Source organism: Pelodiscus sinensis, chromosome 5, assembly GCF_049634645.1.
Source record: "Pelodiscus sinensis isolate JC-2024 chromosome 5, ASM4963464v1, whole genome shotgun sequence".
Taxonomy (NCBI): Eukaryota; Metazoa; Chordata; order Testudines; family Trionychidae; genus Pelodiscus; species Pelodiscus sinensis.
Window position 1 is genome coordinate 77,194,063 of NC_134715.1, and position 27,270 is coordinate 77,221,332.

At 39.7% G+C, this 27,270-nt stretch overlaps 1 protein-coding gene across 6 annotated transcripts in view; it reads right to left on the bottom strand.

The window, feature by feature from the left end:
• The window catches only part of SORBS2 (sorbin and SH3 domain containing 2), a 261,132-nt gene extending 236,316 nt beyond the window's left edge, over window positions 1-24,816 (bottom strand). For 2 of the 6 annotated variants that reach the window (XM_075930312.1, XM_075930311.1), the window contains exon 1: window positions 23,793-24,357. The gene's annotated coding sequence lies outside the window, so the exon portion shown is untranslated. Of the gene's footprint in view, window positions 1-23,792 lie in introns of all 6 variants that reach the window. The other 4 variants (XM_075930308.1, XM_075930310.1, XM_075930309.1 and 1 more) reach the window with 4 other exon arrangements.
• Window positions 24,817-27,270: the final 2,454 nt, after the last annotated feature.

The window sequence follows — 27,270 nt, forward strand, 5'->3', positions numbered from 1 at the left end:
CAATCCTCAGTACAAGCTCCCTCTAAGGGTGAAGCTGGGTTCACATTTTTATCCATTTCTGAAAACGAGGGGAAAAGAACAACAGAAGAGGAGGCCACACTTTACCCTCTAAAAGGGCATCAGAGCTCTCCTGAACACAACTCTTCAGACTCTTTTTCCTTTCTAGTGAAAACAGCCAAAATGCCTCTGGAGTCCCCTGCTGCTGCCTAGCCTCTCCACATATGCTTCCTTCTCCCATATAATTTGTGGTTGAAAACTGCTCGTAGCTCCAGTAAGTTTATAGGCAGGTTGGACTCCAGTGGGAACCAGTGATCTTGGATTGTGTTGCAAAAATGTGCCCCCCATCTCATTAGGAAAGCTGCCATCCTGACTGTTATAGTACAGGGGTGGGCAAGAGGTGGCCAGCAGGCTGAATCCAACACACCAAGCCATAGCATCTGGCCCATGGCTGCCTCACAAGGACCATTAGGCACAGAGCAGCTCAGCTTTAAATGGCTGGCTGTTCTCTGCTCTGGAAGCTAGGGAGAAAAAGGGGGAGATTTCACACACTGCACCCACCCCTCAGCAAACTCTCTCAGCTCCCACTGTCCAGTCTATGGCAGATAGAAGCTGAGAAATTTTACTGGGGGCAGGGACAGCGTGTGAAGCCACCCTCCTTCTCACCCCCAGAGCAGAACCACATGGATCAGCCATTGACGAGCCTGGGACTTCAGCAGACAGCTTGCCTCAGGTTCCTGCAGGTAACCACCACCCAGACTAAGTGGGTATAAATTATTATTATTATTAATGTAATACTTCTACACAACTTTGTCATCACCTTTGGAGTGCTATTTTTGATGTAATTCCCTTATATGTGACAGTAGCCTACCTCTGGTATCTACCTCCACCCCACCCAACTACCTGCCACAGGCCACCACCCTAACCATCTGTACCCCTTTCCTCCTTCTCCCAAGTCACAACTCCCTCCCAAACTCTGTATCCCCTTGGCCAGAATCCTCTTCTGCACCATACCCGCCCGGACTCTGTACCCCAAGCCTCTGCCCCAAATCACAACCACCTCCTTCACCCAAACATCCTCTCAGCTCCTTTCTATACCCTAGCCCCCTACCCCAAGCTCCCTTCTGCACCTAACCTCCATCCCAGATACTGTACTTCCTCTATAGAAGTGTGGCCCTTGACCGCTTGTATTGGAGTGGCTCCCCATTAAAAATTATTGCCCACCCCCGTTACAGTAGAAGCTTTCTTTTGAAAGAGGACACCTGAGCAAAAATTCTGTGCTTATGTCCACCAATGGAGCAAGACTTTTATTTTGCAGGGCATTGAGACATTTGTTGAGAGAATGTTGATGTGATATATAGACATTTTGAAGCCAGGCCTGTAAGTATCTCATGTGGAGCCTGGCATATGTTACAACAAATGTTGTCATAATTGCATGCTCCAAAAGTTGTAACCACATTCAGGCAGATGTTTGCAGACTGTTAGTCACCACTGAAATTAGATTGACTAAGGTAAGAGAGCAGTATTGGGGTAAGCTTTCTGTTGCTGCGAGACAGCTGAGGTAGGCTCCTATACATTCTAATTACTGCACATGGTGGACTTCTGCACATTTATCTGTAATCCAAGGTCCATGAACAAGGTTATAGTGGTCTATGTGGTGTTGCTTCCTGCCTGCTGCATTAGTGCTCTTAAAAGGCAGTCTAGGTATGGGAAGATCACCACCCCATCTGTGGAGATGGGCTGCAATGAAAATGAGACAATTGGTGAAAATCTTTGGGGCAACTGACAGGCTAAAGGTAGTGTTCTTTATTAGAAACACTGGTGACCTAAATTAAATCTCAGGAATATGCAGGTGAACAGTAATATGAAAATAAGCATCTAGGAGGTAAAGGGCCAAGAGCCAAACTCCTTTTTCTAATGCCAGAATTATTGTGAATAGAGTCATTATTTTTTAAATGTCATGTTCTCATGAATTTGTTGAGTCTTCATAAATCCAGAATGGGTCTCCAACTGTTGGTCTTTTTCTAAAAGTAATGGGAATAAAACCCTCTCCCTGAGCTGCTTTGTTACAGGTTCTACAATGCCTAATTGTAGGAGAGTGGTAGAAATGTAGCCGTGTTAGTCTGGTGTAGCTGAAACAAAATACAGGTCTATGTAGCACTTTAAAGACTAACAAGATGGTTTATTGGATGATGAGCTTCCGTGGGCCAGACGAAAGCTCATCATTGATCTGAGGAAGTGGGTCTGGCCCACGAAAGCTCATCATCCAATAAACCATCTTGTTAGTCTTTAAAGTGCTACATAGACCTGTATTTAATTGTAGGAGGTGGTTGATTTCTTGTTGTAACAGGTGCTTGTGAAAGGAGCCCCTGAAGAGGAACAGGGAAAGGAAGAGGATTGGTGGTGACCTATCTAAAGTGTGACAGGCAAGGCTATTACTCCAGCTCAAGTAAACTGGGAGAAGGTTGACTGCACATGCTAGGTGATTGCTTGGAATGATGGGAGATGCCTGCTGATCCTGTGCAGCCAACTGGGCACTGCTACTACAAATCTCTGTTTACAGATAAGACACCTAAAGTAGAGCACATCTCAAAGAAGTATATACATTTTATATAGAAATAAAATATATATAAATAAGCACAAGTTCTGCAGAAACCTGGCACTGAACTGGATGCTGTACAGTTAAGATGTAATGGCTAAAGATCACTGCTAAACCTTGAATTTCATATACCTTTCAATCTCTGCTGGAGCTCAGGACTAGTTCAGAAAGGTGGGTCATTTAGTGAAAAATGAGCAGCCAGTTGTTCTAGCTGCTCAGAAAGAAAAGAGAAACCATGGGAATACAATGATAAATATATATCAATTCATTGAAAACCACAATTCAGAATGTGTTCTGAAGTGTTGGCAAATCAGAGTATGAAGCCTCAAATTTGTTGTGATATATATTACATCCCCCCACAAGGAAAACCTTAAGCTTTGGGGGGGAAACCTAAGTCTTCATTACTTGGAGTGGCAATATTATTATGGAATCCTTCAAAACTTTTAAGTATCTCTTCAAATCATAGAACAATGTGAAGATGGAATACCATTGTTCCATAGGTTTTATGAAGTATAGGGACGGAAAAGCTACTAAATAATGTCTTTTTCCAAATAACACCATTATGTACAGCTGTTCAGATCGTGGTTTTTTTCGTTCACTGGCTAATCAGAAGGGGAGAAAATTGGGGGTGGTGGTAAAAAGAGCTTTTAAAAGTAAAAAAAAAAACTTTTTTGGATTGAATGAAACACTTTTTTGTTTGTTTTACTTTATTTGAAAAACATAAAAACATTGAATTAAAAAAATAGAAATGTTTGGATTTTTTTGAGTCTCACCTCCAACCAAAGCAATCAGACAAATTTGACTTGAGTTCACAAATGTTTGGATCTATCTGCATGTACATTTCTCTGCTAAAAATCTTGTCCAAAATTTTTTGCTATGCTTTACTATTTTGTACCATATTACAGGTTCGATCTCCCTGATCTGGCACTCTTGGGTCTTAACTAGTCCCAAACAAGAGAAGTTTTGCTGGACCCCAAGCCTGCCACCAATCAGTGCTACCAGCTTGCTAGTACTCTAGAAAGTCCCCTCTACTGCTGGCCAGGCTGCTTACCCCACTATCACCAGCTCCGTGGCTTAGCCCCACTGCCACAGTCTGTTGGGAGCTGTTGTGGGGTTCCGGACTCAGGCTACCACCACTGGCCCTGCTGCCCCCTGTCCTAGCCATCACTTCTTTCCATTAGTCCTGAGAACCCAGGAGCCAACAGATGCTCCTGAACCAGACAGACCAAAACTGGGTTGCTAGTTTTCGGAGGTGCAACCTGTAGTGACATGGCTGAGTGTGCAATTAAATGATATAACTGGTGCTGCAAAATATCTAGTGTTGCAAGGTATGTCTACTGTAATAAATAATTAGAAACAGTCTTTTATACAGCTATTGACAGGGAAAACAACAAAACAAGATACTTTTTTTCAAGACATTGCAGGAAACAGTCAAAGATATCCACACCAAATGGGAATGATGGTTTGCAATCTGCATGGATGGTGCCAACATGATGATGGATAAGAATAGTAGCCTAGTCACATGGATTCACACACTATGTGCAACACCTCACAGCTTTAGCTTTTTACGTGCTCCCAAGAGCTTGTTGCCTAGATGTCGGAAAAATATTGTTTTTACAGAGGTTATAAAGTAGTGAGCTTCATTAAAGGCCATGGAAAGTATTTCTGATTTTTTCCCATTGTTCTCTTATCACAATGGAAAAATCTCTTACAATCTTCTCCACTTTCAGATGAAGTGAGATAGCACTTAATTTCATGACAGCTAATTCAGCTCTTTAGAGGAGAAGTAAAGGTTTTTCTGAATGATCAATTTCTCTTTGCAGATTCCATCAATAAGTCATTTTGGGTGGCACTGCTTAGCTCACGTCCTTGAATGAGCTGAGCTTTTTTTACAAGGGTTGGAACAGGAATGGTCTGTCCATGCATGATTCATCAGAAAACTTTGAATTTGGTCTTCCTGAGCACAAACAGGAAACATAGAAGTTTCCTCTTGGCTCAGATTTTGTGAGGGAAATTTGAAGAGCCAGACAGGAATTATCAGGAAGCATCTGACCTCTGTGGGTGAGTGTTTGAGGGAACTGCAGGCCCAGACGTGGTACTATTTTCTCCAGTAACTCCTTTGTGAAAGAAGTGGATCAGAAGATGCTGTATCCAAGATGTTCGTAACACAGCAGCACTGACAGAATCATTGTAAGACAAGTTGACCAATACCTTACCAAAAAAATGTCTGTAGTTGACTTTCTCTAATCACCTAACTTTCTCTACAGATGCATTGAAAGTGCTGTTTTCATTTTACTCTTTGTACTTGAGGAGACAGATTTCTCTTTGATGCTTGCAATAAAAATTAAATATTGACCAACTAAAAATGAATTAATTCTATTATTTCCTCTATCCAACCTTATATGGAACTGCTTTTGTCTATAAGAAAGACTCAGCCAACATATTAAATTGTATCTCCTTTATAAACGTTGCTCTTTTGACATCTTATTTAACTTGTCAGAATTACAAGATTTCACCAGCTCACAGTTTTGATTCTTGTTAGACACATTCAAAGGTCCTTAATCTGGAAAGGAGTCATTAGATCTGAAAGCTTGAGAAACTATTCTTCATGGTCTCTGAGATCTCACACATTATACTGGCATCACAGAGAAAAAAGCAGACCGTTTACCAAGCCAGCATGCTTTCAACATCCCAAACTCCTAGCCAGGTATCACTCCACTTGAGATGGAAGAAACAGGTTTTATGACACCTTAGATATAAATAGTAGAGAACTCTAGGCTCCCTGCCAATCATATTTTCATCAAACCAGATTTAGGGTGAAATCTTGGTCCCGTCAAATTCCATGGGAAAACTCCCACTGACTCCATGGGATGAGGTTTTCACTCATGTTTAAGGAGTGGAAATGATATCATTTAGGTAGCCCATAGACTCACTGCACTATTTGTTTTGGATTATTATAAAACACATTGAGATACTTTCATTATGACATTACACAAGGATACCGATTTCTAAAAATTATGATATCATTACTCCCACTACATAAACTGACATGAATGCCAAATAACTGCATTGAAACAGCAAAGGAAAGTCTCAGGGTGATGCAAATCAAATACCTTTCAAAAGGCTTTTTTTTTTAAACAGTCTGTTAGATACTCCAAAAATATATAGCATCTCCTCAATCTATGATAATCGGCATGTAGCACCTATGCCAAGTGCATTTAACTGGCATCAGTCTAAATTATTCTTGTTATAAAATGAAAAAAAGCTTCATTAACTGTAACTACAACTGATACATTGTACAGACATAATACTCCAATTGTGTTGCTAAAACAGACCTACCCCTGCTTCAATGTTAATTTCAAGGGATTACAAGAATACACAGAGGGTGTAAATATGCAAAACGATTTAGCAGGAAATACAATTTAGGAGTCTATTGTTCATCAAGTTTTGTGTATTTACCGCCAGCCCATTGTTTCTGGAACTTTGTACAAGGTCACTATTGTTTACATGCTCTCTTTTCTGCTTGAGCTATGATCACTTATTGTGTTTAACTGCAGACAGGGGCTGTGAACCCATGAGGTACACTGAATCCAATAGGAGCTGAGAGAACAGAGCAACTTAAGGCCTAGGCGCATGGTGATATGGGAGGGGGGAAGTCACCTTTATATGTCGGGGTCTATGCATAATAGATCAGCCCTACTGTGTGCATAAGCAGAAACAAGGTTGCATTAGGCCATGGCCCTTTACAGAAAGGTAATTTTCACACTGATATGTTTACATAGAGCAATTATATGTTCCCTAAGCCTTCATTTTTTTAGGCTAAACAAGGCACACTCCTAAAGTCTCTTCTCATAAAACAGGTTTACCATTTCTCTGACCATCCTATTACGCTCTTGTCAATATCTGTTTCAGTTTGAATTAATCCCTCAAACAAGGCAGACCAGAACCACACATAGTATTTTATGAGATCTCATTAGTGCCTTGTATAATGATAATAATACTCCCACCTACAATGCTTCCTATCTCTACTGCATCCTAGCATTCTCATAGTCTTTTTCATGGCCACAACACACTGGTGGCTCATAGGTCTCCTGTGATTGATAAATACACCCAAGTCTTTTTCCTCCATCACTTCCAGCTGGCAAGTCTCCTGCTTATAGCAAAGACTCCTGTTGTTGGTTCCTAACAACATGACCTTGCATTTGTGCATTATTAAATTTCATCCAATTTCTGCAAGGCTAGTTTTCAAGGTCATCCAAATATTTTTGTATGACATTCCGGCCTTCTCTTAGCAATACCTCCCAACTTTGACTCATCTGCAAATTTTATTGGTGCACGCCCACTTTTTGTCCTAAGGTAATTAATGAAAACGTTAAATAAGACTGTGCCCAGGACTGATCCCTTAGAAACTTCAGCCTGACAGTTCATCTTTCAGTGTGACCCACTGCAGTCTCCTCTTTAACCAGGTCGGACCTACCTTTTGATTTTCATATCAATTCCTATCTTCTTTGACACAACTAACAATTTCCCATGTGGAACTGCATCAAATATTTTACTGAATAGAGGTAATTAGACCTAAACAATTTCTAAACAAAGAAAATGCAGGATCTTCTCAAATAAACAGATCAGGTTGGGTTGACATGATCTAACTTTGCAAAAACATGGATTTTATCCCAATTACTGTTGATTAGTACTATGTCTTTAATTACTCTCTCTCAAGATTTGTTCTAAGGATTTGCATCAACTGAGTTTAAGCTAACAGGCCTGTAGATTCCTAGATCACTTTTTGTTCCTCACTTAAAAAGAACTACTGTATTTGCAGTTCTGTAATGGTAGGGTACATCTACACAGCTGTATTATTTAGGAATAACTGATGTTATTCTGAAATAACATCGTCCGTGTCTACATTGCAAGCAGTTATTTCGACATAATGTTGAAATAATGGCAAACTGGAGGACTTCCTACTCTGATTCCCATAACCCTCATTATACAAAGAGTAAGGGAAGTCGAAGGAAGAGTGCTCTCTCAGACTTCCTGCTGTGTAGCCAGCGCCAAAAGCCAAAATAAGTAATTTCAACTTAAGCTACGCAATTGACATAGCTCAAGTTGCATAGCTTATTTCAGCTTTAGCCTTGCTATGTAGATACACCCATAGGGCATATAACCCTGGTTTTCTTCAAGACAAAGGTTTCACACAATTTCCTACTTGGGTTTGACTGAAGTACAAGGAGGTCAACCAACTTTCTAAATGTCATCAAATGAATCACTGGCTTAGCACATGCTAGAAGAGCTTTGGATCCTTTTAAGTCCCGGTCATTGTTCTCTAAAACTGTTTTATACTACGCTGTATCTTTCACACAATTTAAGCATGCAGTTATTTACCCTCCCACGTCCAGGGAAGGTAGTATGTAGGGCCTGACGAACACAGAAGTAGCCTTAAAGAAGAAATCAAATTTAGCACTCCCAGGATCCTTAAAATGCAGACTTGGACTTGCTCTTCCTTTTGCAACTCAAACAGATCTGGGTGTGTTTTCTAACATTTTACAGCTAGATACTGGAAACTCTGGAGACCCATCATGTGACTCCGCTTTTTATAAGGTTTTCTTCATAATCAGAGAGGCATTCCCCATAAAAGTAGTATTGTGGTATTAGGGAATTTACAATTATTTTCCCTGCTGAGAAAATTGTGAACAGGACTTTGTGGCCTGTGATGAGCCCACTTTTGTGGGTTTGAAAAGGGTCTCCATCAATTACAGATCGTGAGAGATCTCTTAGGTTGAGGTTAGGGATTTATTAATATTATTGACCCTGTATTTTGACAAAGTTTAAATGAACCTAATCTCTGTGATAATCCATAAAAAGTGTAAAGTTTTAGTATACGATGTTATATGCAAAAATAAAATGCCATCAAATCATAACAGCTGCAGCAAAAATAAATGCTTTGTGAAATCTGAAATAAAAGTTATTTCAATTTGTTAGTACCTTTAGTGGAAGTGCTAAGCATCAAACTATTCATATTGTAGGGAGTATGTAGCTTTTTCTTTTTTCTACTTATGGATATCATCCTAGTTTGTCTTAAAATCTGCTTCTATAGATACAGAAACAGCCAGAGAGTGAAGTCCCTTTTCATTCTCTCTCAAGAGACCATATGATTTACTGAATGTTCTGTGTTTTACTCTTGTGTTTCTACTATAGGTTCAACCTCTTTGGCCCAGATTTCAGTAGCCTGGGACCATCTGTGGTCTGGCATCCCCATGGGTACTCCTGGACACAAGCACTCATGGGGAAAAGCCAGCCCCCAACTCAGCAATTCCTTCCCTGCCCTCCCAGAACTTCCATTATGACAAGCTCAGGAAGGGAGGCAGGAGGGAGGGAGAGAAGCAGGGACAGTGGATGTTCATGGGAAGAAACACAGAGGCTGTGGAGTCCTCTAGCCAGGGGCCAGAAGTGCAGCTCTGCAGCCAGTAGCAGCATCTGGGAGCACAGCCTGGCTGCTGTGGGGCTCAGTGAGCTCCCACGGGGCTGCACTCCTATCTGGCTGAGCTCCTAACACCCAGCCATGGGGCTCTCCAGCCATCCTGCCTCTTCCCCTCTCAGTCAATGCCAGCCCCTTTGCTGCTGATGAAGCAGAGCCCAGCAGTCAAAGACGGCAGAAGGGTTGGCACTGACCTTCCCTCATTTGGCCAATTCCCTAGTTCAGAACTGGTCAGGTCCCAAAGGTGCTGGACCAGGGAGGCAAAAACTGTAGATGGAAGTTGGCCTGTCATCTTCACACCACTGACTGAGGTACAGACTTGGCAAACATAATCGCAGGCTAAGTTTGAAAGCTTCAAAACAGCAAGAAGCTGAAAAGGAAACTTACATCACGAAAACAACAAATCAGAGTCAACGTGGTTCTAACTAGAAATACTAAGCACTGCTAGGCAGTGAAAAACTGAACTGATGACTCCAAAAACAGGCATAAATAAAATCATGTTAAGAAATATCAGATGGTTGGAGTGGAGAATATGTAATTTCATCTGTAATAGGTAAATTAATTGTCAAGGGACATATGCTGCAAGATGCTACAACACAGCAGTATTATTGCAAGGGTCATAAAAGGTCAAATACTATAATATATTATTTATTAGACACAGACATTGGATTCTGTTTCCAGGCCCCGAGGAGCTTACAATCTAAGACATACAAAGGGAAGGGAATAGGTTATGGATTTAGATTTATTTAATATTAATTTTATTAATTATTTTATGCAAATCAATTATAAGTAATAATGATGGGCTTGAAGTTCAGCCCTATTTTTAAACTGAACTGATTAAGGGTACCCTGAGACCTCAATTAAGACATGATGAGCACAAGAGCCGGTTCCCCTTCTAATAACCTGGATCTACTCATTTGGCTTCAGAATGGAAGCTTTTCAGAACAGGGACCATAATTTTTGAGTGACTGCAAAGCATGTAACATACAGTGGGCAGTATTTCAAAGGATACTAGTAACAATGGTTCTTTCTGAGATGAAATAGCCAAAGGATCCCTCCTCTTCTTCTGTAGCATTCTAAGCCACAGATTTTCTTCAAGGCTAAGAAATTCTGATGAAATCTTATTACTGCCTTTGTTCCTGAAGAGTCCTATAGCCCTTTGAGAGCATTATAAATGAGCGAAGTCAATACTGAAGTTATACTTGCAAGCTAAGTTCTGGCTCTTACAAAGTACCTTTATAACTTCTAAAAAAGAGCCACCTAGTTTTATGTTGAAGAGAATGCTGCAAACAACACAGCAGAAGAGATGCTAGTATAGCTCTATGTTGTTTCTCAAACCATCTTCAATCTTCAGGCTCAGTTTAAGCAGACTGATTAAATTTAGTTGAAATTATTGAAATAGTATTTGTCAATAATTAATAAAGTACCTGAAACAGTAGCCAGTGAATTGCACCCAGTTTGGGAAAATGTCTTTACAACCCGTGTAGTCCTATGGGCATGAAAATTTTACTGTATTTCATAGCAGTTAAGTTGGTAGGCATTTTCATAATATTTCTCTATGCCAATGTACAGTATCTCATACTGGAATGTATGAGATAGAACAGGTGCTGATCGCCAAAAGAAAGCTTTCTTTGGGCTAGTAGTTTTGACAATTCGGTATATTCCCTGAATCTGACCTTTGTTCAAATGCAAGGCTGTAAATCAGCCAACAGATTTATCTGAAACAAATGACATTGTTAAAATAGAATGTGTGAATCTGCAGCTATGCAAACAGAGAATTGAAAACCTTTCCCTTGAGCTTATTTAAATGCTGGATGGTAATCTGCAGTGCTGATCAGGTTACTAGATAGACCTGTCAAGTGACCCCCCTAAGGAAAAGATGTCTGTTAAGAAACTCAAGTTGCCTAGTTATCTGAATGTATGTCACAGCAAAGTCTTAGCTTTAGGTCTTATTTTACGGTCTAACTTGTTAACATCTCACTCCATGAATATGCAGCCATACTTTCCTTTCTTTGATTGGTCTTTCTTCAGTACTATACATATTCATGGCTAACCAATAATGCTAATATCACTTGAAAATTAATACAGTGAAATTTCCATGGATTTGAGCTACATGAGAGAATTTCACTGCTGAGAACCAGCAGTTCACTGGAAATGTAGTAGAAACTGAATAGACAAACTTTTAAAAACCTGGACTGACAGTTGTTGGTGGAATTAAATGTTGCAAAATGGCATGACTAGCCTGAAGCAGCAGTCTATTGATGTGTGTGTGTAATGCATGACCCGACCTCAAGGAGACATACTGAACATTTTTCAGTCACGAGATATTTGGGACTTGCTTGATTATCAGGCATACAACAGTTTACTACATCCATTGTATGCCTGATAATAGAAGGGGAAAATCCTTCTACAGAATTGACATGAGGCAGACACTACCTGACAAGACTCAGCTTTGCAAAAAAGTCAAAGTGAGCAACTGCATAGAAGACAGTGTAGTACTATGTATATGGAACAATTTTGTACTCAAAGATATATTTTGTGATCTCTGTGTTCAGAAAGGAAGGATCCATTCAGTTATATCACATGAAGGTTGACAAATATTGACAAATTTTGTAAAGGCTTTTATACAAATTCTAGAAAGTCTAAACATGGGTGAACTTAAGTGCCTGCTATCATATGGGGATACCGATAGACTAGGATCATAGAAACTAGGTAGAATGATATCAATGGAACATGATAATACTGGGGTATAAAATATATAGGATTGCAAGAATAGGTCATACTAGTAGGGGAGTGGCACTATATATGTGAAAAAGCAGTGTGTTTAATATAGTAAAAATCTCAAATGAATCAAACTGTACCACAGAACCTCAGGTAGAAATTCCAGTCATCATTATTAAGACTAGAGCAGTAGAACTATGCTTGTTTTTATAACCTCTCTAATGTGATAGCTCTAACCTCTAACCAAGCTGATAGCTTTCTTTGATAGGATAACGAGTCTTGTGGGTAAGGGAGAAGCGGTGGATGTGGTATACCTAGACTTTAGTAAGGCGTTTGATACGGTCTCGCATGAGATTCTTATCAATAAACTAGGCAAATACAACTTAGATGGGGCTACTATAAGGTGGGTGCATAACTGGCTGGATAACTGTACTCAGAGAATAGTTATTAATGGTTCACAATCATGCTGGAAAGGTGTAACAAGTGGGGTTCCACATGGGTCTGTTTTGGGACCGGCTCTGTTCAATATCTTCATCAACTTTTTAGATATTGGCATAGAAATTACGCTTATTAAATTTGAAGATAATACCAAGCTGGGAAGGGTTGCAACTGCTCAGGAGGATAGGGTCATAAGTCAAAATGATCTGAACAAATTGGAGAAATGGTCTGAGGTAAACAGGATGAAGTTTAATAAAGACAAATGCAAAGTGCACCACTTTGGAAAGAACAGTCAGTTTCACACATACAGAATGGGAAGCGACTAGCCAGGAAGAAGTACGGCAGAAAGGGATCTAGGGGTTATAGTGGACTACAAGCTGAATATGAGTCAGCAGTGTGATGCTGTTGCAAAAAAAGCAAACGTGATTCTGGGATGCATTAACAGGTGTGTGGTGAGCAAGACATGAGAAGTCATTCTTCCTCTCTACTCTGCGCTGGTTTGGCCTCAGTTGGAGTACTGTGTCCAGTTCTGGGCACCGCATTTCAAGAAATATGTGGAGAAATTGGAGAGGGTCCAGAGAAGAGCAACAAGAATGATTAAAGTTCTAGAGAACATGACCTATGAAGGAAAGCCGAAAGAATTGGGTTTGTTTAGTTTAGAAAAGAGAAGATTGAGGGGGGACATGATAGCAGTTTTCAGGTATCTAAAAGGGTGTCATAAGGAGGACGGAGAAAACTTGTTCATCTTGGCCTCTGAGGATAGAACAAGAAACAATGGGCTTAAACTGCAGCAAGGAAGGTTTAGGTTGGATGTTAGGAAAAAGTTCCTAACTGTCAGGGTAGTCAAACACTGGAATAAATTGCCCAGGGAGGTTGTGGAATCCCCATCTCTGGAGATATTTAAGAGTAGGTTAGATAAATGTCTATCAGGGATGATCTAGATGGTATTTGGTCCTGCCATGAGGGTAGGGGACTTGGCTCAATGACCTCTCGAGGTCCCTTCCAGTCCTAGTGTTCTATGATTCTATGATCATTTCACAGATTACTCAATAATGGGGAATTTCAACATATTGACTGGGTATAGTTACCTCAAGATGGGTGCATAAATTAATTTTCTACACAACAGTAATGATGGTTTGTTAGAGCAGCTAATCCTGGAACCCACAAGCACAGAGACAATTCATGATTTAGTCCAGGGGTGGGCAATAATTTTTGATGGGGGTCCACTCCAAGATTTTGGAAAGTGGTCAAAGGCTGCACTCTTCCATGATATTAATGGAGGAGGTGTGGGGTCTGAGATGGAGAATGGATTCAGAAGAGATCTTGGGGGAAGGGATTGGGGTGCAGGAGGGAGAATGGGGTCTGGGAGGGAGTTTGATGAAGGAGATAGTTGTGACCTACGGCAGGGGGATTGGGATGTGATCTAGGGTAGGAGGTGATTGTGATCTGGGGCAGGAGACTGGGGTGCTAGATCTGGAAAGGAGTATGAGTGCAGGAGTGGGCAGAGGGTTGGGGTATGTGGAGGGGGGACAAATGGTTGGGGAGGGGGGACAAAGTGTTGCCAGAGACAGGCTCTGGCTGGGAGACACTTACCAGCAGAAACCTGGACTGTCTGCTGCAGACTGCTTGTTGCTCCACATGACTCCACTCCAGGCCTGAGAGAGAAAAGGAGGGGGAGGGAATAGAGGAGGAAGGGCGAAGGCTTCATACACTGCTCCTACTCCCAGCAAAAATTCTCAGCTCTTACTAGCCAGGAGCTGAGAAACTGGCCAATGGGAGCTAAGAAATTTTGTTGGGGGGCAGGAACAGCACTAGAAGTCTCCCTCCTCCCTTCCCAGCTATCTGGAATGGAGAACAGCTGGCTTTTTGAAGTGTGAGCTGTTCTCTTCCTAAGTGTTTCGGCAAGGCATCCGTGGGCCGGATCCGATAGTGTGGCGGGCTGGATCCAGCCTGCTGGCAGCCTCTTGCTCACTCCTAATTTAGTCTTAAGTGGCACAAAGGATCTGCTTCAAGAGGTTCATATAGATGAACTGCCTGGTAATAGTAATCATGATGTAATTCCATTTAACATCCTTGTGTAAAGGAAAACTGAAATGGGATTTTTTTAAAAACACTACAAAAGACGCTCTAATTAAATATATGTTCCCATCCCCCCGCAAAAAGAAAGGACCAAAAATGCCTAAACACCATAGTAAAGAAGATAGTGACAGGCAAAACGAAAAAACCATAGCCTCGTGAATAAAATGGAAAGCAACAAACTCTGGCAAGTCAAGTATAATTAGGCAGGCTAAAAAAGAATTTGAAGATCAACTAGCAAAAGACAAAAACTAAATTAGAAGCAAGAAACCTGTCAAACAACCAACTAGGGTGCTCACGGAAGCACACAAGGGCACTCAAGGAAGACAGGGCCATTATTAAGAAGTTAAATGCATGTTTTTCTGCATGGACCTCCACTGCAGAAGTAGTGAGGGAAATTCCTATTCCTGAACCATTCTTTTAAGGTGACAAATCTGAGGCACTGTCCCAGACTGAGATGTTGATAGAAGGTTTGTAATAAATTGATAAAATTAAAGAATAAGTAGTCACGAGGATAAGATGATATTCACTCAAGAGTTGTGCAGATACTCAAATATGAAATTGACTGAAACGATAGTATAAAACAGAATCATCAGACATAAAGATGATCATAATTTGATGGGGAAAAATTAACATGGCCTTTGTGAAGAGAAATCATACATTCTCAGTCTCTTAGAATTCTTTGAGGGGTTCAACAAACTAGTGGACAAGTTTGACCCAGTGGATATAGTAAACTTTGACTTTTGAAAAGTCTTTGAAAAGATCTTTCACCAAAGGCTCATAAGCAAAGGAAGCCAGCATGGGAAAAAAGAGAAGTTGCTCTCATGGCTCGGTAACTGGTTAAAAAATAGGAAACAAAGCATAGGAATGAATGATCAGTTTTAAGAATGGAGAGAGGTGAATAATAGGGTACCCCTCACAACCAGCACTTAGATCAAAGCTGTTCAGTATATTGATAAAGGATCTGGAAAAGAGGGAGACAGTGAATTGTCCAAGCTTGCTGATGATACAGTACATTACTCAACATCTAGTCCAAAGCAGGCTGTGAAGAGTTACAAAAGGATTTCACAAAAATAGATGACTAGACAACAAAATGGTGAATGAAATTCAATGTTGACAAATGCAACGTACTGTATACTGTAAAATGTAATCCCCACTAGTCATATAAAATGGGGTCTAAATTGGTGGTTATCACTCAGAAAGGAGATCTTAGAGTCATTGTGGATAGTTTTCTGAAAAATACCAGCTCAATATGCAGTGGCAATCAAAAAAGTTAACAAATGTTAGGAACCATTAGGAAAGGAAAATATAATACAGGCAGTCCCCTTTGCCGGAGGTCGGGGCGAGAAAGCCCCGTTCGTAAGCTGCTCCGGTGCCCCTGGTCTGCTGGAGACCGTCTCCAGCAGACCAGGGGCACCGGGCGGGTTCCCGCGCTTCTGAGGCTTTGCCAGAGCAAAGCCTCAGAGGCGCGGCACCCCGCTGCCGCTGCGGCTCTGCTCCCCGTGTCCCTGGTCTGCTGGGGGGGGGGGGGCGCAGCTAGTGTGCTCCCCCCCCCCCAGCAGACCAGGCTTTTGTTTTGGACTCTGGGGCAGAGCAGCTGGAGCATCCTCTCTGGGCACTACTGGACCAACCCGGCAGCACCCCAGCTGCTCTGCCCCAGGTCCTGATTCAGCCGCTGCTGGTCAGTTTCAGCAGCGGCTGAATCAGGACGCCTGGGGCAGAGCAGATGGGGTGCTGCTGGGTTGGTCCAGTAGCACCGAGGAGCGGCGCTACTGGAGCAACCCAGCAGCACCCCAGCTGCTCTGCCCCAGGCGTCCCCAAGTCAGCCGCTGCTGAAACTGACCAGCGGTGACTACAGGAAGCCCCAGGCAGAGTTGCTTTGCCCCGGGCTTCCTGGAATCAGCTGCTGATCAGTTTCAGCAGCAGCTGACTTGGGGACGCCTGGGGTTCTTAAGTTGATTCTGTATGTAAGTCAGAACTGGCGGTCAGTTTCAGCAGTGTCTGAATCTGGACGCCAGTTCCGACTTACATACAGATTCAACTTAAGAACAAACCTACAGTCCCTATCTTGTACGTAACCCGGGGACTGCCTGTACAACAGAAATAATGATAACGGCTGTATATAAATCCACATGTGTACTCCTGGTCATCTGATCTCAAGAGATATATTAGAATTGGAAAAGTTCTAAAATATATGTAAGTTTCTCTGACAAGGAAGAGAGGAATATAGGAATTGCTGTACCTAATTAGACCAGGGTCCATCTGGTCAGTATATTTTCTCAGACATTGGCCAGTATCAGATGCTTGCAAGACAAAAGAGTAAGAAACAATGTAATGACAATTAGGGAATAACCATGCTATATAGCAATTTTTCAAATTCTCATCAGTTAATGATTGACTTATGATCTGATGCATAAGGGTTTTATATGCCTTATTAATTTTAATCATAATTTAGAAATCATAGATCTCACAATTTATATATACACATCTAAGGTAGGAGTTTCCAAAGACAATGAGGGGGAGTTAGAATTTTTAGACACCTAATACCCTCCCCAATTAGAAATCCTAATTCAACCGAACTCTTGATTTCCAGGATAACCTATGGAACTCATTGCCACAGTATAAGAAAAAAATCTTCAGTTTAGAATTTGTTGCCTTTTAATTTGATTAAATGTTGTTCTCATGTCATAAAAAATAGGCAATACGAGAGTCCTATTAATGTTAACGTTAAATAGGACTCTCATATTGCCTATTTTTTATGACATGAGAACAACATTTAATCTGCAAACTTTCCTGCAGTTTGGTTCCACTGTGCAAGGTTTTGATATGATTTCCTGCTTGAGTATGTTGAACTTAGCCATATTGGGGGCACCATTAGTTAGAGGCTCAATTATAATTATTTTTTGAAACAATTTTCAGCATTATTTAAAACTTAGTCAAGACTAGCCTTTCCAGTTTTATTCGAAAACTAGCTGTTCCAAGAAGAAATTTGATGTTAAATAAAATGTGTGCCTAAACCTTGATCTGTTCTAAGATTCAATTTGTCTATTCATGGTTAGTTGTAACTATTGTAAGCAATTCTTATTAGACTTAGTTGCTTTTTTTATATCCCTTAATACAATGCACTCCATATTCTTTTTCTGGTCAGAAGGCCAATAGAAAAAACCTCAACACTATATATTTGTATGTGTAGTTCTTGGTATTAATATCTCTACAGTTTCTGCTAAATATAGTCCACTCAGTTCATGTATTAATCTCAATGGATTGTATAGAATTTTAGATCTTGTTCTCCGACTCCACCATTACACCCTAATCCAACCTTCCAGTATAGTTTATATTCAAAGATAGCAGTATGAAATTACTTTGTATTAATTTACCATGTTTCAGAAATGTCTTTATCAAGGTCCTCTTCCACAGCTAACTGTTTTAGTAAAGATCAATGGGAGTTAGGCACCCAGTAAGTGCTTTTGAAAATCCCACTTGGTGCCTAAATGCCTTTGAACATCTGTCACCAGTTGCATATACATCTATCAATTGACCACATCACACAGTTGTACATTCTGTACCCTTGTCACCCATTGTTGACATGGATGTAGAAATAAAGGGCTGTGCTAATTAAGAAGGCTCGCAATGCTATCTACAGCATGGGTTATATCCAGATCACATAACATTTTAAACCAGTGGTGGGCAACCTGTAGCCTGTGGACCCTCTATCTGCCCCTCTCCCCCATATGTCTCTCATGCCAGAGGCCTGCACCATGAATTGCCTGATCCTTTTGCTGTCCCCACTCCTTCCCAGAGCTGGAACAGCTGTGAAGAGCTGATTTGCAGCTTTCTAGCTCTGGGAGGGAGGGACAGAGTGGGCACGGAGTGTGAATCAGACGATTCATACGCTCTAAAAAGGCTTGGAGGGAGTGGGGAGGCAAAGGAAGTGCAGGGCTCTGGTGCCCCTGTGAGTGAGAGGCCCGAGGGGGATGTGACACACAAGGGGGCTGCAAGTGGAACCCTACTGAGCCATGGGCTGCTGTGGCCCACAGAGGTGAAAGAGGGACACTCATGCAATACACTCCCTATTTTTGGTTGCCCATTGCTGTTCTACCCAGTGTCTTATCTATGCCTACAATGAAATCAATGAAAATATTCACATATTTCTATGTAGCCACCTTCTTTTCACTATGTAAGTGGGACCATCTGGCTCTTCCTTAGAGTCCTGCTTGGGCTATAGCAACTTTTTATTTAGTAGCTTTTTATTTAGTCTGAAGTGTAGTAGAAGCCCTTACCTGTTTCACTATGGTGAAGACTATCCCGGAAATACACCACATAAACACATTTCATAACTAGCCTGTCCTTGCCCCATCCTTGATATTTGTCCATATGAACTGCACTACACAATTTTGAGCTATCTATTGAGCTACAGCTGGCTTGTATCCTGAACTTCCATTGCTGGAGTTGAGACAATGATTGGAAGTGTCCTTGAACTTTCCACCTACTTTGACTGTCAGCTTCAGTTGTTGATGTTCTGTTAGTGGGATTGTAAGTCATATACATTAATGGCTCTTTAATCACAGATTCATTTTACAGTTTTATGTGCCTGCAGGGGTTTGGTTTCCTATATTTTCTGTTATGGACATTGTAGTTATTGATTGTGCTCAGCAGCTACAGCACTTTTTCTTCCCTTCTCTTTCGCTAGGCATATCTGCCTTTTCATGACGGCAACCCACTACTTGCAACCCAAATAAAATAAACATTGACCGTTGATTGACTGATCAACTATTTGTGTTTTATGGGGCTTACTGATGTTTAATTTCTTAATTGCTTTAAAACATTTTAACTGTAAAACAAACACGGCTTGTACAGCTTGAAGAATAATATTCAGAACATAAATATGGTGCCATGTTAAAATAAAGTGTTCATTATCAAAGTTAATTCACAGATTTTTTTAAAAAAAAATCATTATCTAATGAAATGATAGCCAATTTACGATTGGAGGATTTTTCCCTCACGTTTTATATAGTTTTTTTTTTTTTTTTTTTTGCAAACTCTTTGAGCTCTCAGGACTCAATATCAGAGTTTTAAAAAAGTATAGGGCTGCAATATTTTGCTTTTCAAAAGATTTTTTTTAAATTCTAAAAGGCTGCCTAGAAACTCCAGTAGAAGCATCAAAACCTAGCTTATCATCATAGCCAAATGTGTGTTCTTCAAGGGAAGCCCCTTGTTGAGTAAGACTAGTGAAGTTTTTATGTGTGGATGATTCAGAATACTATCCAGACTGAACTCAAAAAAGGTGACAAAATTAATTGATTTAGAGTGAGGATCTGAAAATAACAGAAGGAAAATCTTTCACTGTTTTTGAATTTCAAGTTTCACAGCAACATTAGCTATGATGTGTTTTTCATGTTTGAACTGTCCTAAAATACTGAAAGCAGGGATTTACTTTAGGTCAAGAATCATGTCATTTAAAAATGTTGTTTCCATTCAAAGCTTTCTTTGCTAGCTTGACTCAGGACTCTTTTTAAGCATTTACTTCTCTTTACTCTTCCTTTATTGTCTTCCCCCATTCTCAGTCATGGCATTTTACATCACATAATTCCCTAGAAACTATGCTTAGTGCTTTTTAGCTTTTTTGCTTTTCTTTACCTGTTGATAGATTTCTACAATATATTACATTTAAAGATCTGTATAGTTTTTATATATGACTAGAGAGAAAGATCAGAAACAGAGCAAGACATACATAGCTGTGGCATGCCAAACTAACAAAAAAAGATGAAAAATGGCAAGTTTTTTTTTGGGGGGGGGGAAGTGAAGAGAAAAGAAAATAAGAAGGAATATTTCATGTTTGGGGAGTCTGTTTTCAACAAATCAGAACACTGAATTTTTCCTTAAAAGGGAGAGAAAATGAAAGACAAAGCACTTTTTTTTTTAAACCAATTCTAGTGGTAGGCTTTTATTATAGCCTTTTGTACGGGAAACAATTACAAGTTTAGATGCCATTTGTAGTAAAAATGTGCAGTAACGCAGATCTGTAAAAATCTACTACTAAGGTATATTGCATATATGTGTGTTATGCACAGCATTCTTATGAACAAATGTAGTAGCTTGCAATGAGTGTAACAGATATTAATGCAATGTCAATAAAATGCTATTGAAAAGGACACCTATACAGAATAATGCAACAAGATGGAAATATCAGTATTCCCCTTAGGCAAAAATATTTACATAAGAACAGACCCTCAAATCATGCCCCAATCAATAACACAGACAGCCTTACTGGAATAGAAATAGCAGTTAACAATCAAAGTTGAGATACTTTATCCAAGAACCACATAATCATGGGTGTATCTTATTAAATATCTATTCTTATTGGCATATTGGACTACTAAAATAGGGGCGGTGCTGCAAAGTATGACGTTTTCCAGATGTGCTATTATACAGACACTTGAGACTGATTTGTATGCATATGCTGTTATCCATCTTCATTCATACTGGTACTTTCCTTTGCCCTGTTTGCAAACATACTGCACTTCACATACCTAAGCAGTCATATCTTAATGGTGTATGTATGACATGAGTTACACCCATTCTTCATCCACTATGTTCTGGTATTCCACAGCCCACAATGGGTTTCTGTTGCAGGTTATTGTTCTGGTCACATCTAATAACATTTTTAAATAGGAAAACACCAAATAATTGCTGTTATTTGATTCTGCTCTTTTACTTGGTCATCCCAGTTTTCCTCACTGACCCTGTTCTTGCACCTACTGCAGCTATGGTAAGCTATGCTTGGAGAAGGACTTCTCATGTTAAGACTCATTTGTCTGATTCCATTTTGGTTTACTACAGTGTTCGTGACCACGCCACTTAATTAATGCTGACACACGGAACATGCTGGCTCATTTTATCAATAAGGTCTAGAAATTACTGTAGTTTGATATCAGCATAATTGGGAAAAGATTCTGCAGATAAAATATGGCTCCTGTGGTTTGATTTGCACAATCCTGCAGATACCCAAAATGGTTTTAAACCGTGGGAGAAATCCCAGCTCTATTAAAGTTAAAGGCAAATCTCTTAACTTCTATGAGGCCAGGATTTCAACTTTAGTTCCTATGTGAATTGCTACTGTTTGCCCTGAATGTAACATTCAGAGCAAATTGATATCATCATCATATTCTTCTCCAAAGATTCTTTTTAGACACACCTTTTGGCAATTAAACCGAACAGAGACTTTCCTGATTTGATTTGAATATTGAATTATCTTATTTTACACCCACACACAGCACTGAATTTGCTTCATTTGCATATGATGTTCAGTTGAAATTCTTCATTTAAATTCCTCCTGAAGAGACACTTCTGCTATGCCTGAAAAGCACTACGTGAAAGTCATTTACTTATCTATCTCATTTATGTTTCTAAGCAAATTGCTCATCAGTGTGGATAGAGGGGAATGAAAGTCAGCAAGGAAAGATTGTCTGGAGACTGGCATTGTGGAAAGGGGGGGGGGGGAGACAAGAGGAATAAATTGCCATGGAAAAGAAATTTAGTGGTTTTTAATCCCACAAATGTGTAATAAATAAGACATGTGCCTGTCATTACTTAAATAACCAGCCATCATTTGTCTGCCTTTTTAGATAGTCACTGTCTAGAAGAATGTACAGTACCTGGCTTTGTGATGGGAAAGTGCTAGCATGGGCTGGCTGCTATTGTAGTATGTAAAAATATATATAAATGTTTACATTTTGCATGATTTGTCATGACGACCCACAATATTTTCTTTAGATGCTTACAAAGCATTTTACAAATGTTGAGCTCCACCTACTCTCCACCACTTATTTGGATGACTGAAGCAATCTCACACATATATTCAGTTAATTATAAATACTTATGTAGCATTGAAAATGTACTTGGTACTTTACAAAACATAGAAAAGGCATGGTCCTTGCATCAAGAACTTACAGTGGTATGCCTAAATGACTCAACACAGAACAGTAGTTCAGGAAGGGGAGCTATTTCAGGGATAATTAGACAAACATTCATGGAAGAGATGGCTTTTCTGAAGGAACGATTTATAAGAGGCAGTAGGATAAGAGATTTCCATTTCTGCAACAGTGTTTTCAAACATAACATGTAATTCTGTGTGCATTGGCTGGACAAACTCACTTCGAAAACCATTTGGACTTTGGCTCTCAGTTACTGACCACTTATACAATAGTGACTTGTTACTTATTTACCTTTGCAATTATGTACTGGAATTTGTAATGATTAATCTCATGCCCAGTCTATTGTCTAAATATATGAGGTAGCACAGCACGATTTAAATCTATACAACTGTTAAATACAAGTTAATGCAAACATTGCATTAACATGTTTTTTACAAGAATAAATATAAAATACGATGCAAGAATCAGAATTCCTGGTGGGTTGTCAGTGGATATTTTTAATCCATTTCCCATGTTCAATATTATTATGAGCTGTCAAAAAGAGATGGTATTCAGTAAGAGCGTTCTTAGATTATTAAGGCTGAAGTGGTATGGATTAACATAATTTAACCATTTTCAGATCACAGGCTGCACCAAAGGATTGTAGTTTTATTGACCCAGTCCAATGCACATAACTGCTGTCTGTGTCTGAGTTCATATTACTCAAGGGGCAATTTTTTGGAATTAAGAGTCTATAATTTTACCACAGCCATTTTCAAAAACTATTCTACTTAAATATTTCTGTGCATCTGTCTTGGTATTTTTATTTTATGTAACAGTCATATCAGCTAGCATAGCAAAGAGGTTGTGCAATAAAAGAAGTTTAACCATCTTATTCGATAGCTATACTAGTGCTCAATGTGGAGTACTGGCTTCCTTTCTTTTCCCGAACTCCAAATTGAGGGACACAATGGGTGTGTTGTGTTCTATGCTCATGGTATGTGCGATATCTTTGAAAAGGGGTGTGAGCGGACGCTATTACCTAGGCTCTTAAAAGTACAAGTACCAGAAACTAACCTAACACACAGCACTGGGGCATGCAGTTCATAAAAATGAGTGCAAAGCCTGCTTTCTATTATGACCTACATACTGCACAGTAGCAGTTGGACAGTTTAAATCTAGTTTCATTATTAAGGTTGAACAATGCATGTACAGCAATACTGATGGAGTTGATGATTTTAAGGTTTTTCAAATAAAATATTCACAAGTTCTATAAGGTTTCATATCCCACATAATTCCCACAATACAGGTCACATAAAATCCCCATTGTGTGTGGTAAAATGTATGTATGTGACTTTGTGGACTATTCAAAATGAAATCATTTCAAAATAGCAAATATTTGGAGGGATACAATTTTTGACAATCTGTAAAATGTTCAATCAGTATAATTACAGATTCTAAACAAGTTACTGCGTAAGTCACATATTAACAGTAAATATTTTATAGATCACTTTCACTTGCATGAAGTTTTGCTTGATGTATTTACAAAACTGAAAACAAAACAAATGCTTACCTCTTTCACATAAGTTGAGATGTACAGTAGCCGCCTTCTCCGAATAAGTCCACAGGCAGATGCTCCTAAACCAACAATTTGTTAATGGGAAACATGTAAACCTGGTTTGTACAGCCTACAATATACAGCCCATCTGAACTGCACACCTGCTTCTTCAGCAGCGCTTGCTCATATAAAACAGCAGCACTCAAGAACAATGTTGAGAGAGGGCAACACCCTTCTTTTGGGTCAGCAGCTTTCACTCCGAGCAGCTAGCAAGCTGTTGAGATAACATTACAGAGAAACCTTGCCTTTACAAGTCAAAAATCCTACTCTACTGCCTGTTAGCAGATATGCAGCATTATCACTCTGCATTCCACCCTCTCAGATCAGCTAGTGGCAGCAGCAACAGCCACCCACTGGTCAAAATGGCATCTTGAGGACATTCTCAGCTATAGTAACTGTTCACTAATATGCCTGTTTTCTGTTTTCTGCAAATGGATTTTTGTTTATTCCATGGTAAAACACAGCATAACGTGTCACACTCTTTTCCATAAGCAAAATGGCTGGTCCTTTCAGCAGTGCTGCAGACAGCTCATTGGGTTCCACTGGCTTTTTGTAGCCATAGCAACAACCAACAGACAGACTTATCCAGCAAGCATGGCTGATCATGTGCAGATCTCCAGCACAGAATGTTAATTTATGGGTTTTTTTTCTTTTTCTGTGCTGCAGTTATTTTACATTTTTCAACATTTTATGCAAACATTCAGTTCGGTCTGTACAGAATTTTTGTTAAGTGGGAGAAGGGCTATATACACCATACAGCATGTTTGTAAAAAGTAAAACCTCATTACAAATAATCTAGGCTAATAAAAGGCAAATTGTCTCAGTCCCGTATCTTTGATATTCAGTGTAACTAAGGAGGACATTTGAAGTTATGAAAAGCAATATGCAGTTATGACAAGTAAGCCTTTAAAGGTCACCTAATTAAAAAATAAATTTGGAATTACTGATATGCACTAACACTACAATTCATGACTGCCACTAAGAAGTCAACGTTAAGCATCATTTGCTACCAAAAATAACCATTACAATCTTTACAAATTGTTCTTAGCATGTTTAACTAATATTAATGTGCATTTTTTTCTAAAGAGAAAATAATTTTAGGTGGTAACAACCGTACCTGAGGTATCACACTAGTATCATTTACTTAGTATAGGAGATGAAACTAAACACTTCATTATATCTCAGTTTCTCCATAGGACTAATGATACCTGAAATTGTGAAATTTTAATTTCACATTTTACCTGTAGATTGAAGGAGATACAATCATATCAGATATAGTCCGGTAACACTGGCAAACATTGGCTTTCTAGTAGTGACCACATCATACCTAATACCCTTCATCCCCAGCTACTTATGTAGCTGTTTCAGATTTTTTTAATAATTTATTATACACATGCTATTTATATATATTATGCATCTAATCTAATTAGAAACTGTATAAGAGTTTCTGGCATATGACATGTTCAAGGGTGAGATTCACCCTAGTCTGCATGTGCCACCTGCAGCTGAGCTGACAGATTAATCCTGGGAGAGGACATCTGGAGCTATTGTTGAATTTCCATTCTGATCAGAGGAAGGCAGCTTTAAATCCCATTCTAGTTTCCTTAGAGCACATTGAGGCTGCTCAGGATGTACAATGTATCACAGCATTTCCCAGGTCAGCTTCATGCCCTTTTGGGTTGCAGCAGGTAGCTTCAGACTTTCTGGTGAAGTCTAATTCGGAGAGGTTGTACTGCTGCACCTCTATTCCTAACTGAGTTTCTACTACTGGGGCCCAGCTGGGAATTTGCCAGTGGATTATGTAACTCACACACCTCCTGGGTGTGGTATACTGTCCAATCTAGTGGCACTGAGACATCTTAGAAAGAGGTTAATGAGTCTGGTCTGCAGTGTTAGCTAACAGGCACAATGCTTTTAGTTCATGCAGTAAAGGCTCACGTATTTATCTTCAGAGATCCCACATTTAATTCCTCTCACCAACAAACAGGGTCTGTCTGTGTTACAAATGCAAGCAGAGAAGAAGGCCCAATGTGTTTGATTTCAGACATTTCTTCCACCAAAGCCCGATTCCCTCCTTTGCGGGGTAGCAATATGCACACCGACTTCAAATCTTTGACATCAATGGGAGTTATACAGCACAAGTGAAGAATGGACCACGGGGGGCTACTGATCATCTTCAGAGCTCTCTGCAGCTTGTCCTTTGCTTTTATGACTCCTACAAAGAAATGCTCTGTGTTTAGAAGGAATGTCAATGTGTCAGATTTCAAACACATTCTGGCACATTTGAGTAAGATGCTGTATCATTGACCATATTCTGAACATCAATCCTAGTTTATTGATTTTTCACCTTCTCCATTAACTTTCTAGAATGGAGGAAGAATCCTTTGCTCGTATTTATTAATACATTCCCTAGGAAACATCATCTGACGCTAAGGTCCCAACTGCCTTCAAGTGAACAGTGCAGTGACTCAAGCACAGATTCTTAGTGTCATGACTACTACCCAAAGTTGGTTCATTTTGATCAGAAAGGGAGACAATTTGCTGATTTTGCAACTGATTCTAAAGCTGTTGGCTGGAAAACATTAAACCTCTTTAAGAATGTGTTACAGATGTGTACTGAACATTACAACAAAATTACTCTGCATTAATAAAATACCATTTCAGTAACTTTTTCTTTACCAGTCTCAGAGAGGTAGTCGTGTTAGTCTTTAACTTTAAAAATAATGAGTAGTCCAGTGGTACCTTAGAGGCTAAAAAAAACATATAGAGAGTATCAGGAGCAAACCCTACTTCCTCAGATGAGATGTGGATACTGGGTCCAGTTTTCCATTTACAATTGTTTAACACTGCTGTAGTTCCATTTACATCTTTGGAGTTGTTCTTGATTTACAGCACAGTAAGTAAAATCAGAATAAGATTTTTTTCTGTTTTTCTGCCCCATATATGGGTCAATGCATGAACATTAGATCATTTATAATTGCTACCACATTCGTTAGTATTTACATAGACTTCACTGTAAATTGAAAGATACATGTTTTAATCCTTTTGATATGATTGCCCATGTCCATGACTACCTTAAACCCAGAAGAGAAGCATAATGTTTTATTCCATTTTTTTTCTTTAGGTTAAAGAATGCACATATGGGACAGTGTTCAATGTTAAGCATCCAACTGTATATTCCTCCTGGAAGCATAGCTCCAGTGCTAGTCAGTAGAAGTTTTGACTAAACAAGGAGTACCGTAGCTGCAGAGTAAGTAGTTAGGTGGAAGGCAAGGTGAGAGACAATATAAGACCCTGAATATGGCCCAAATTCAAGAAAGCACCGCATGTGAGATCCTTACCACCACTCAAGTCCCTTTTGTGCTCCCATAACTTTGACAGGCCTAAAGTCTGTCTAAATTAGGGATATTAACAGGTAGTTGACTAAACAAGT